Genomic DNA, 13603 nt, shown 5'->3' with positions numbered 1-13603 from the left:
ATTTCTTTACTCATTATCTGTCTATTCACATTTTCTATTTCCTCCTGGTTCAGTCTTGGAAGGTTGGGTGTTTCTAGGAATTTGTTTATTTTTTCTAGGTTACCCAGTTTGTTGGTATATAGTTTTTGATAGTAGTCTTTTATCCTTTGTATTTCTGTGCTACCAGTTGTAATGCTTCTTTCATTTATACTTTTATTTAAATCTTGTCTCTTTTCAACTCTAGCTAAAGGTTTACCAATTTAGTTTTATCTTTTTAAAAAGCCAATTCTTAGTTCTATTGATCTTTTTGATTGTTTTTCTAGTCTCTGTTTTATTTATTTGTGCTCTGATTTTTTATCATTTCCTTCCTTTTGCTAACTTTAGGGTTAGCTCTTTTTTTTCTAGTTCATTGAGCTAAGAAGTTTGGTTGTTTATTTAAGATATCTCTTATTTCTCATAATAATAAGTATGGAATGGTGCATTCCATACATTTGGGTATGTTGTGTTTCCATTTTTATTAGTGTGAAGATTTAAAAAACTTCTCTTTTGATTTATTCTTTGACCCATTGGTTTTTCAGGAGTGTGTGGTTTAATTTCCATGTATTTGTGAATTTTTCAATTTTCCTTCAGCTTTTGATGTCTAATTTTTTTTATCATTATGCCTAGAAAAGATACTTGATACGTTTTCAGTGTTCTTGAGTTGTTATGACTTATTTTATGGCTTAACCTATAATTTACCTTGGAGAATGTTTTATGCACACTTGAAAAGATGTGGTTTTTTTTTTTTTTTTTCAGCTGTAGATGAACCAGTACACATGCACCACTACACCCAGCTAATTTTTTTTTTTTTTTTTTTTTTTTTTTTTTTTTGTATTTTTAGTAGAGACAGGGTTTCACCATGTTGGCCAGGCTGGTCTCAAACTACTGACCTCAAGTGATCTGCCTGCCTTGGCCTTCCAAAGTGCTAGTTGTGCATATATCTGTTGTGTTCATATGGCCTACAGTGTTGTTGAAGTTTACTATTTCCATATTGAGTTTTTATCTGGATATATCCAACAATATATCCATTGTTGAAAGTAGGGTAGTGAAATCTCCTGCTATTATTGTAGTACTATCTATTTTTCCCTTTGTTTTTCCTAGCATTTACTTTATATATTTAGGTGCTCTGATGTTGGGTACATGTATATTTATAATTTTTATAGCCATTTGATGAATTGACTTCTTAATCATTATTATAATAATCTTCTTTGTCTGTTTTTACAGTTTCTGATTTAAATGTATTTTGTCTAATATAAGTATAGCTACTCTGTTCTCTTGGTTACCGTTTGCATGGAATATATTTTTCTGTTCCTTTCCTTTCAGTATATAGGTCTTTAAAGCTAAAGTGAGTCACTTGTAGGCAGCACATAGTTGGATTTTGTTTTTTGTTTAAATACATTCAGCCACTTTGTGTCTTTTGATTGGAGACATAAATCCATTTACATTTGAAGTAATTATTGATATGGAAGGAGTTACTATTGCCATTTCAAAAATTGTTTACTGACTTTTTCTTTTTTTGAGGTGGAGTCTCACTCTGTCACCCAGGCTGGAGTGTGGTGGTGTGATTTCAGCTCACTGCAACCTCCATCTCCCAGTTCAAGTGATTCTTCGCCTCAGCCTCCTGAGTAGCTAGGATTACAGGCATGTACCACTACACTCAGTCAAGTTTTTTTATTTTTGTATTTTTAGTAGAGACAGGGTTTCCATGTTGGCCAGGCTGGTCTCAAGCTCCTGACCTCAAGTGATCTGCTTGCCTTGGCCTCCCAAAGTGCTAAGATTACAGATGTGTGCCACCGTGTCTGGTCCGTTTACGGACTTTTATGCTTCCCTTATTTCTTCCTCTCTTGGTATCTTTTTTTTTTGTGATTTGATATTTCTTTTGTGGTGGCATTCTGTGATTTCTCTGTCTTTATCTTTTATGTATCTATTGTAGGTTTTTTCTTTGTGGTTACCATAAGGCTTACCTAAGACATTTTATAGTTAGAACAATCTATTTTAAGCTGATAACAACTTAAATTCAACCACATAAAAATTCTACACTTTTACTTCTCTTTCCTTGATATTTTATCTTATTGATGTCACAATTTACATCATTTTTATGTGTGTACCCATTAACAAGTTATTGTAACTATTTGTATTTTTAGTACTTTGGTCTTTTAACTTCTATGCTAGAGTTAAAAGTTATTTATGCACCACGATTATAGTATCAATGCATTCTAAATTTGACTATATTCTTACTTTATAGTGAACTCTATACTTTCTTACATTTTCATGTTATTAATTAGCATTCTTTCATTGCAACTTGAATAACTCCCTTTAGCATTTCTTGTAAGACAGACTAGTGGTGGTGAATTCCCACAGTTTTTGTATGTTTGGGAAAGTGTTTATCTCCTCTTCATTACTAAAGGACAAATTTTCCAGGTGTAGTATTCTTGGTTGGCAGTTTTTTTCTCTTTAAGCACTTTGACTATATTGTCTTGTTCTCTTCTGGGGCCTGCAAGGCTTCTGCTCAGAATTTTTTTTTAGTTTTATGGAGTAGTTCCTTCCTATGTTATAAGTCATTTTTCTATTGCTACTTTTAAAATTCTTTCTTTGTGAATTTTTGAGAATTTGAATACAATGTGTTTTGGTGAAGATTTCTTTATGTTTAATACATTTGAAATTTTTAGGGCTTCATGGATATCTATGTTCATTTTTGTTTTTCAGTTCCAGAATTTCTGTTTTGTTCTTTTTTATAGTTTTAGCCTCTTTGTTGAATGTCTTGGTTCATGTATTATTTTTCTGATTTTGTTTACTTGTCTCTCTGTGCTCTCTTGCAGCTCACTGAGCTACTTTAAGACAATTATTTTTAATTATTTTTCAGGCAGTTTGTAGATCTTCATTTTTCTAGGGTTGATTACTGGTGCTTGATCTTGTTTTTTTTTTTTGTTTGTTTTTATGGTGTCATTGTTCCCTGATTATTCATGATTCTTGTAACCTACATTAGTGTCTGCATATTTGAAGAAGTCGGCACCATTTCAGGTCTTTACATACTGGTTTTGGCAGAGAAAACGCTTCACTAGTCAGCCTATTCAGAGATTCTGGGCAGGAAAGCTGATGCGGCCCATGAACTAGCTTGCTGCTGGAGTCCTTGGTTAGGGTAGCCTGGTGCTTGGGTCATTGAGGAGGCAGGTCTGGTACCTGTGTCCACAGAGTGTGGCCTTGTTCCTGGGTCCATAGGGGTGGGCCTGGAACCTTGATCTACTTGGGCATACCTGGAGCTTGTGTCTACATGGCTGGGCCTGGATCCTGTGTCCTTGGGGGTCAGTGTGAAGCCTGGGTCTATGGGGGCTGACCTGGCACTGGGGCAGGCTTTGAGCCTAATCCTGTGGGTGGTTGGTCTGGCACTGGGGTGGTCCAAGAATGTGGATACACAGGTGTAAACCTGGAGATTTAGGCCACAGGGGCTGGCTTGATACTGGAGTAGACCTGGAGCCTTGGTATGTAGGGGTTAGCTTGGAAGCTGAATCTATGGGGGCTGGCCTGGCACTTGATTAGGCCTAGTGTGTGGATCTGCAAGGGTTAGCCTGGAGCCTTTGGCCAGGTGGGTTTTTATGATGCTAGGTGGGCCTGGAATCTGGTACAAGGGGGCTGACATGGAACCTAGGCTTGCAGTAGTCCGTCTGAGGTTGAGGTGAGCCTAGAGCCTGGGTTCATGGGGATTGGCCTGATGCTGCAGTAGGCCTAGAGCCTGGGTTTTTGGGGGCTGACCTGGCACTTGGGTCCATGGGGGTAGATATGGCATCAGGGTTCACTAGAGCAGGTCTGGTTCATGACAGAGTTTGATATTCACCTCACTCTCCTTCCCCCAAGCTGAGGATATCTTTCTCAGCATCGCATTGCATGGGCTTGGGAGAAGGGTGACTCAGGTTATGAAACAGTTCTCTTCAATGTATCTTTTATTATTTCTGTGCTCCACCCAGTGCTATAATCTGTCTCCTGAATTCCTTAGTTTTTGTGAAGCTATTTTCATTCAAGTTGTTGTTCAAATTAATGTTATGTGAGGGATAAGTACTGGAGATTACTATTTTGTCATTTTGCTGATGTCCAAGGCTCCAAATTTCCCTTCTCGTGCCTAAAGTATTAACTTTAATTTGCTAAGTGGTTACAGAACAATCCTATGTTAAAATAATTTTCCAAATTAAGATGCTCAAAGTGTAACCTGAAAGTATTGTAGATGATAAGATAAGCCTACACATTTAAGAAGAAAGTGAATGCTCCACATTTAGTGGTAAAACTCAAGGAAAACATACACAATCCTGGGTTGAAATGAAAAAAACAAACACACCCCTTAGAAACCAAAACAAAGTTAGGGTGACTTCAGTGTTAGGGATGTGATTACACAATCAATTCACTGTGTCATAATTGGAAGTGTGAAAACCTGTTTAATAAAAGGAACCCTCACCTCCCTAGGAATTCTGGGGAGGGAGAGAACATGCAAAGTCATTTCTGTTTTTACCAGATAGGACTTGTGTGATTTGGTGATAGCCACTTTGCGTCTGTATGTCACAGAAGGCCTTGATTTATTGTTTTATCCATGTGCTTTTTAGTCTGTGGTATTAAAAATAATAACCCCTTAAACATAGGGCTATAGTTCAATTTTCTAATCAGTGCTTCCAGCTCAGAAGTAATATTACTTTAGAAAACTCCTCAGATAAACATTGCCAGAGATCCACAGTGCTCTCTTTATGCCACTGAACTGAAGACGTAGGTCACTCATCTGTAAAAGCAACATGGGAAATGTCATTGAGGTATTATCTCTAGAATCTGGGCTTTTCTATTCATCTAAATGATGTTGAATTGAATTCATTTTTCAATTTGGATAATTCATCTTGTTAATTTTCACTACATTTTCCATTGGTAATTTTTTAGTTAGCTTTTATGAACTCAACAAGAGTATTGCTTTTTCAATTTCCTGTAATTTTTAGACATATCTAAGCAAGTAGTAAATTTGGTGACTCAACTTGATTCCACCATATTATAAATATTCCTTCTGTGTTTATAATAATAATAATCTATTGCTTCTGTCTTCAAAGACTGATTACTCCAATAGGAGCAGTTAGTTTAATTTTAGATATCCTGGGTCTTTTTGTATTGAGAACCTGTCTTTGAATAAAATTACTGTTGCTAGATTATTTCAATGAGGCTGCTCTTGGGGAACTCAACCAAAGGACACTGTTTTTTACCAACCTGAGATAAAGTTGTATTAACAGTTAGAGGAAGATTGATAGTAGGAAGCTCTGTAATATAGAGTGTGGAAGTTGAACTTCGAACCTAGGTCTGATTCCAAAAACCCAGGCTTTATACTACTGTCTCCTACTTAAAATTTCTATTGTGGAAAACAAAATAATTTTTATCATTGAGTCCTATTAGGGTACAATAATTCCTTTCAAGCCCTTGGGCAAGTAAATACATAAGAACTCCTTATTACAACCACTTAGGCTATTTAGTGCCTTCTGTGTTGTTGTTTTTTTTAACCCCTTAGTTTGCCCTTATGATTCTTCAAAAACATAGACTCCTGAATAAGTACATTACTGCATTCAGAGAGAGAAGTATATGCTTGGTTATGTTTACTTTCACTTATTACAAAGCAGAAACTATGATTGCTACTTACCATCTACCAGAGGATCATCTCCATTGCAAATACAGCAAGTTTAGAGACAATTACACAATTCAGGGCATCACCATAACCTTCAACATCATCATCACCATCATCATCATCATCATCATCATCATCAATAATAATAACAGCGTTTATTGAGCATTTATTTTTTGTTGTCCCTTCTCTAAGGAATTTATAAATATTGCATTTAATCTTCATAATAGCTGTATAAAGTAGGTAGCATTAATATTCCCAATTTATAGCGGGGGAATCCTAAGATTCAGAGATTAAGTGAATTTTTCACAGGGCGTGTAGTCCCTTTGTTTTGGCTGATTTTTCCCTTTTGGAATGGGTGTATTACCCAATGCATTTGTATCTTGGAAGTAACTAACTTGTTTTCAATTTTATAGGCTCATAGGCAGAAGGGACTTGACTTGTCTCAGAGGAGACTTTGGACTTTTTTTTTTTTTTTTTGAGACAGCATCTCACTCTGTTGCCCAGGCTGGAGTGCAGTGGTACGATCTCAGCTCACTGCAACCTCTGTCTCCTGGGTTCAAGTGATTCTCCCACCTCAGCCTCCAGGTAGCTGGGATTACAGGCACATGCCACCAAGCCTGGCAAATTTTTGTATTTTTAGTAGAGACGGAGTTTCACCATGTTGGCCAGGCTGGTCTTGAACTCCTGACCTCAAATGATCCACCTGTCTCAGCCTCCCAAAGTTTTGGGAGTACATATATGAGCCACGCACCTGGCCCTGGACTGTGGACTTTTGAGTTAATGCTGAAATTAGTTAAGACTTGGGGAACTGTTATGAAGGGGTGATTGCATTTTGCAATATAAGAAGGATATGAGAAAGGGTCAGGGGAAGAATGGCATGATTTGGATTTGTGTCCCTGCCCAAATTTCATGTTGAATTGTAATCCCCAATGTTGGAGGTGGGAGGTGATTGGATCATGGAGGCAGATGTCTCCTTGCTGTTTTTGTGACGGTGAGTGAGTTCTCATGAGATTTGGTGGTTTAAAAGTATGTGGCATGTCCCGCTTTGCTCTCTCTCTCTCTCTCTTTTGCCACCATGGGGGAAGATGTGCTTGTTTCCTCTTCGCTCTTCCGTCATGATTGTAAGTTTCCTGAGGTCTCCCATCCATGCCTTCTGTACAGCCTGTGGAACTGTGAGTCAATTAAACTTCCTTTCTTTGTAAATTACTCAGTCTCAGGTAGTTCTTTATAGCAGTGTGAGAATGGACTAATACATCTTGTTTTTAATAACCTCAACAGTTTTGAGGAGTACTGGTGATGTATGTTGTAGAATGTCTTTCTGCTAGAATTTGCCTGCTGTTTTTCTCATGATTACATTGGAATTATGGGGTTTTGGAAGGAGGACTACAGAGATAAACTGCCATTGCATCACATCATTTGAAGGGTTTGTATTATCACCATGATGGTTACCTTGATCACCTGGCTGAGGTAGTGTTCGATTTCTCCACTTTAGGCTTTTTCTTCCTTTTCATACATACTCTTTGAAAGGAAGTCACTATACCTAGTCCATACTTAAAGAGTGAGGATGTAAGTATATAAAATTTTATCATTTTTTATACCTTAGCTTTAAACATTTTCTGTATTGTTTCACATTTTGAATAAACATTATTTTATCAACTGCACACAATACCTTGGTATACTAAACTCTATCTTTATAGCTAAATATTTAGCTTGTTTCTTTTTTTTTTTTTTTAATTTATTCTTGTTTCTTTTAGAAAAGAGCCTTAAAAGTGAGATCACAGGTTAAAGGCATGAACATATTTATATTCTTGTTGAACATAGTTTCACCAAGGAGTTATACTAGTTTATACGTTGATCAGCACTATATGAAAATGGACCTTTTACTTGTCCTGCAAGAATATTGGTTTCATTATTTACCTCTTTGGTTAAGGTTTTGGCAAAATAGTGTTTTACTGTTATTTTAATTTGCATTAATTTTATGATTACTAAAATAGACAATTTCCCCATGAATTTCTTGTCTAAAGCTTCAGCTTATTCATGTGTGTAATTAGGATAATGATCTCTACCTTATAGGGATATAGCAAGAGTTAAATGTTATCATGTTTGGAAGGGCTCTGTAAAGTGTAAAGTCCCAGAGAGACATCAACCAACAACCATTACAGGAAAATTTTCAAAGACCCTTCCAAAGCCTTGAGGTCTTAGGTTGTCACTTAGGGATTGACAAATTTGAATGTTGACAATAATTTCAAGGTAGGAGAGTTCCAGGTGACAAGACTTGTTATCACACTAAATATTTTGAAGTTGGGAAAGATATACAGCCATACCTTGTTTTATTGTGCTTCACTTTACTGCGTATTTTTACAAATTGAAAATTGATGCCATTTTTTCAAAAGCATGTGCTCACTTTGTGTCTGTGTGTCTACAATTTTTTTTTAAAGCAATAACTTATCTTAAATTAAGGTATGTACATTTTTTAGACATAATGCTATGGAATGCTTAATAGACTACAGTATAGTGTACACATAATTTTTATGTGCACTCGAAAATAAAAAAATGTGAGTGACTCACTTCATTGTGATATTCACTTTCCTATGATGATCTGGAACACAACCTGGATTATCTATGAGGTAGGCCCATTATACCTTAAGAATTTGTTAAATAGGGCTGGGTGTGGTGGCTCATGCCTGTAATCCCAGCACTTTGGGAGGCTGAGGCAGGCGAATCACAAGGTCAGGCGATCGAGACCATCTTGGCTAACATAGTGAAACCCTGTGTCTATTAAAAATACAAAGAAGTAGCCTGGCGCGGTGGCGGGTGCCTGTACTCGGGAGGCTGAGGCAGGAGGATGGTGTGAACCCAGGAGGCAGAGCTTGCAGTGAGCTGAGATAGCACCACTGCACTCCAGCCTGGGCAAAAGAGCAAGACTCCATATAAAAAAAAAAAGGAAAAGAATGTATTAAATAGGTGACAATTATTAAGTGTATCTAGTGTATGAGATACAAATGGGTAGTTCATATAAAAATAAATCTTATATATAAAATAATTTGCTTAATCAGACAATTATTAGGATGCTGGGGTTTCATAACCTATTTCCTCCTCTTCACTCATGGGACACATATGGGCATTATTTGTTTAGCTAACTGACTCCACCTCAGTCTTTGAAGACAAAAAGGGCAAAAGTGGCATGAGGAGGCTTTCTCAAGAAAATTAATTAGAGAAATAAGAAAGTTCATTCTCCTAAGGACTGTATTCAGTGAGAGAATGAGATACTAGAGGTGTTGAATATAATTAATAAAAAAATTTTGAAATATAATGTGTTCTGTGACACTGTTGGTCCTACTGATATCTATATATTGACATAAAAATGACTCAGAAGGACAAGTTAATTATGCTAAAGTTGATATTGTTGCTATGTAGAGATGGGGCCACAGAAATAGTAACTGATTCTCTTTGGGAATCAGAAATAATCTGCTTTAGTCAGCTAGGACTGCCACAACAAAATATACAGACTGGTGGCTTAAACAACAGAAATATATTTCTCATAGTACCAATGGATGGGAAGTCAAGGTGTTGGCAAGGTAGGTTTTATCTTGAGGTCTCTTCTCTTGGTTTCTAGGAGGCTGCCATCTTGCTGTATGCTGACATGACCTCTTCTTCGCACATGTGCATACATGGAGAGACAGAGAGAGCTTTCTGATATCTCTTCTTATAAAAGCACTAGTCCCGTCATGAGGAACCAAACCTTATGACCTCATCTTACCCTAATTATATTCCACAGACATCTCTAAATACCATCGTGGGGGCGGGGGGTGGACAGTGGTTCGGGCTTCAACATACACATTTTGCAGGGACACAAACATTCAGTACATAACATCATCTGAGTGTTAAGTATTATACCTAGGGATGTGCATACACATGCACACATCACGTGCACAAAAGAAAGGATACATCATAGATCATGGATAGTATATTAGTTACTTCCATTATTTCCCATTTAAGATACTATATCAGTCCTTTTTAAAATCAGGTACACGTCATAGCAGACACAAATATTAGTAATTCATCAAATTTTCCTTTGTTTTCTCTTATAACAAGAAGTCTAGAGGTAGGTAGTTGCTGGCATTAGTTCAGCAGCTTGATGCTCTTTGGGTCAAGGTCTTTATGATTCTCTTGCCTTTATGTTTGCAAGATGATGGCTACAGCTACATTTCTAGCCTGTATCTCAGACAGGATAAAGAAAAAAGGAGAAAAAAAGGTGTGTGCTAACTGAGGCTTTTCAGAATTTTCCCAGAAGCCCCGCTCAATGATCTCTGCTTGCATATTCCGAACCAGAACTCTGTGTCATGCGGCTACTGCTATATGTAAGGAAACTTGGGTAATATAAGTTTTATCTGTAAACATCACTGTGCCCTCTGAAACGTGGATTCTGTTAATCAAATAAAACGAAAAGAAGGATATTGGTTTGGAAGCTAGCAGTATGTACCATGACTACATCCCAAGAGCTAAAAATAAAAAGCGAATTGACAGATCCTTCCTCAGTGGGTAGATTCTATTTTGCTTCATACAGCAAAATAGAAGCTTGGGAAATTCCTGTTCCAAAGAGATGCTTAAAAAGTGTGTCTCAAAAGGTAACCTTACTTAAGGAGACTGGGGAAGACAACATACTTTAGACACTGGAGTTTACCCAGAGCACAGTTACTATTTTAGTTCAATTACAACCTGAGGAAATTTTTAGCAGTTGGCAGCTGTGCTGATTCAAGACTGAGTTTTGGCTCTCCTGTTGATTACTGCTCCTGGTTTCCTGCTGTTGGAGCACACTGTTTTCTTTCACTCACAGACGTCTTGTTCTTTTCTGAGTCACTACACCATTACTCATCTTGAGTTGGCTCCTTGTTGGGTTTTATAAGGTTATCCAAAGAGATGCAGGGACATGAAAAACACTGAACTTGGGAAGATCTAGTGTAGGGTGTTAAGAGCTATGAGCTGTTTGTGCTTTTTTTCAGGGTCACACTGAGCAAGTCAGGGCTTTTAAATTTGTAAATCAGTGAATAGCCACTCCACTTTCTGCTATAAGATGAAAAGGAAATTCACCTGTTCCTTGAGAAAACTAGGGCTCTAGATAACTGTGGTTGTAATTTATACCAAGAGTAATGTGGAGGGTGGAATTGAAGCCAGGTGTACCCAGGTGGGCATTATAGTGAGCCAAATGAAAGGTTATGAGAGAAAATAGGAGATTCATTGGTGGGAGCTCAACCATTGTGGAAAGCACCATATCGATTCCTCAAAGAGCGAAAAACAGAACTACCATTTGACCCAGCAATCCCATTTCTGGGTATATAACCAGAGGAATATAAATTATTCTACTGTGAAGACACATGCATGCAAATGTTCACTGCAGCACTATTCAGAACAGCAGAGACATGGAATCAATCTAAATGTCCATCAGTGACAGACTGGATAAATAAAATGTGGTACATGTACACCATGAAATACTATTCAGTCATAAAAAAAGAATGAGATCATGTCTGTTGCAGGAACATGGATGGAGCTGGAAGCTATCATCCTTAGCAAACACACAGGAACAGAAAACCAAATGTTCTCACTTATATGTGGGAGTTGAACAATAAGAACTCATGGACACAAAGACGAGAACAACAGACATTGAGGTCTCCTTGAGGGTAAAGGGTGGGAGGAGAGAAAGGAGCTGAAAAAAAATGACTATTGTGTGATCAAAGAATCTGTACAACAAACCCTTGTGACATAAGTTTACCTATATAACAAACCTGCACCTGTACCTCTAAAACTAAAAAGTTAAAAGAAAAATAAATCCGTGAGCCCAGTAGAAGTCCCTCAAGTCTTATTGTTGGTGATAAAAAGTTCTTTTGCTGTCAATGAAGAAACTGTTTCTTTCACATATTTTCTTAGGTATCACCTGACAGTGGGTACACATGTTAGTGAACAAAACAAAGCAAAACAAACTGCAACAAATATCAAACTCTCGTTGAGCATTTCTTATATGCCAGGAACTCTTGCAAGCTCTTTACTTATTTAATTGTCACAACAGCTCTAAATTAGGTCTCGTGATTATCTCCATTTTGCAGATGAGAAAACAGATCCAGAGATGTTAGTAAGTCATTTGCTCAAGGTCACATAACCAGTTAGTGTGGAACCTGAATTTGAACCCAGGTTTAATTACCACATCCACATGATCAACAACAACGCGATATTGTCTCATTACAGTGTGAACATCACCAGTTGCACTGACTCCGGCCTCTCCTGTTTTCACAGAACCTCAATTTCTTGTAATGTGCCCATGAAGAATTTTTTGCCAACAGAGTTTGTTTCACATGCCATCACAAAGCACTTAACTATCATGGGGCACCACTGCTTGATCCCTCTATGTCCTTAGGCACTGATGGATCCTGGAAGCCTTGTGAAGCCCTGCTGTGGGGTGGGTTGTAGTAAAAAGGAGGACTCCATTTTTCTGCTGTGCTACACTCTGGGAGCAAGACCTCAAATCTGTACTACGGTCTTGCTGAGTTTTAAGCCTCCTTTTCAGATTTTTATTTACAGCCTCTCTCTTCACTCTAGCACCCAATTATGAGGTACAACTGGAGACATGTCAGAGTAACAGCCCCCAGTTTGGGCTCATACTTCCCTGTCCATCTCCCATTAAAACTTAGTCTTTTGTTATTAGCCAAACTCAGTATGCATGGCTCCTTCTCAGACTTGAGTTTTCTTCTTAGAGACTGCTCAGGAACACAAGAAATGCTTCTATGCAACCTATTCTTCAGTTTCCCAAACATAATCAGGCATGTCTGAATCCCACAGCAGGCCCATTCCAAAACTCTCAGTACCATCCCATGAGACACCACCAGTTCCACAAATCATAGCCTTCCCTCTATCTATACTCCCACACCTGCTGTGAACTCCATCAAGCCCAGAGTAGAAAGAAAGGCTGCTTTTCTGACTTGCACCTACTCAAGCCAGGGTGTAACACTCTTGAGTAACACACTTGAGTAACACTCCACACATCATCGTTTTCTTGCTTTCCTCTGACAAGTCATAATGAACAGTCTGTTCTGCTTCTCTTCCTTAACCTGGTGGTAAAAGCCTACATACATGAGGCTCACTGAGCAAAGAGGCTTTGTCTTGGGAAGAGCAGAACTACCTTCACCCCCCAAATCTTTCACTTCTGTGCACAGGGATTTACATTTCTGGACCACATTCTCATTTGTATGTTTTACAAAGGCATGAGTGATGGCTTTGCTGTGATTCAGGCAATTTGCACTTTTCCTATAAAAATGGAAAATGGCTATTGTCTCTTCACCTCCCTGTCACTGAGTAGCCTCACCTGGCAGTTCTTCCTGCCTCCCTGGAAGCCTGAGCTTTCTCAAAAGTATCTAACTGTGAACACCCTCTGCGACCCTTCCATTCAAGTAGCTCTCGCCTACCTGTCTTTTTGCCTCCTCCTTACATCTTTGTCCTCCATTTTATCCTCAGCAGAACTAAAATCCTCCCTCTCTGCCTTTTGGTGTGTGTTTAGAAGGTGACTTGCTCTTCCCTATGTTTCCCTACAAGCATATAAGAAATCTTTGGTATTGGGGGTAGTGACAGAGGCATCTGTGGAGGCCTCCTAGGTCCTGGATACCCTCAAATACCCACACTTCGGTAACCTTTGGTTTATCCTTCTTGTCTTTTTGCTCACTTTCTACATCTACACAGCTAGTCGTGTAGCCAACATGAGATTAACTCCTCCACCCCACTCCATACCAGACGACCTGTGCAGTATGAGCAGCTGTTTGTCCATGGCAAACCCTAGATACTGGCTAATCATCAGAGGAGTCTTTAGTGGGCAACTGGTTTTGGCACTTAAGTTAACCCCAGCTGTGATGGCTAATTGGAGTGTCAACTTGACTGGATTGAGGGATGCCTAGATGGCTGGTG

This window comes from Macaca mulatta, chromosome 2, assembly GCF_049350105.2.
Source record: "Macaca mulatta isolate MMU2019108-1 chromosome 2, T2T-MMU8v2.0, whole genome shotgun sequence".
In the NCBI taxonomy this organism is placed as follows: Eukaryota; Metazoa; Chordata; class Mammalia; order Primates; family Cercopithecidae; genus Macaca; species Macaca mulatta.
Note: the sequence above shows the minus strand (reverse complement) of the source record.